We start from the raw sequence: 636 nt of genomic DNA, 5'->3' as shown, positions 1-636 counted from the left end.
GATCTCTGTCATGGAGACGAGATTGTTCGGCTTTGAACACGTGAAAACACGGTATGAGGACGACCGTGACTTTGGAACCCTCGTAGAAGAATGTAAGAAAGGTGGCTTCGGCCCTTATTACTTGCACGATGGGTATCTTTTCCGAGATAGACGTCTATGTATCCCTCAAGGATCTTTACGGGATGTCATACTTCGAGAAGCTCATGGAGGAGCTCTCGCTGGTCACTTCGGAGTAGACAAAACGTTGGCCGCTGTACAAGAACATTTCTTTTGGCCACATCTTAAGCGAGATGTACGGAGGTTTTGCGCCAAATGTGTCGAATGCCATCGAGCAAAATCAAAGGTGCAACCTCACGGACTGTACATGCCCCTACCGATCCCTACGCAGCCTTGGGTCGACATATCCATGGACTTCGTTCTTGGACTACCCAAGATCCAACACAAGGATTCTATCTTTGTCGTTGTTGATCGGTTTTCAAAGATGGCTCATTTCGTGCCTTGTGCCAAGACGGACGATGCTAAAAACGTCGCAAATCTATTCTTTCGAGAGATAGTCCGTCTTCACGGCATCCCAAGGACTATAGTGTCGGATCGAGATTCGAAATTTCTCAGCCATTTTTGGCGGACACTTTGGAA

This window comes from Tarenaya hassleriana, unplaced genomic scaffold (assembly GCF_000463585.1).
Source record: "Tarenaya hassleriana unplaced genomic scaffold, ASM46358v1 Cleome84, whole genome shotgun sequence".
Taxonomy (NCBI): Eukaryota; Viridiplantae; Streptophyta; class Magnoliopsida; order Brassicales; family Cleomaceae; genus Tarenaya; species Tarenaya hassleriana.
The sequence above is the reverse complement of the archived record's forward strand: the minus strand, read 5'-3'. Positions refer to the sequence as shown.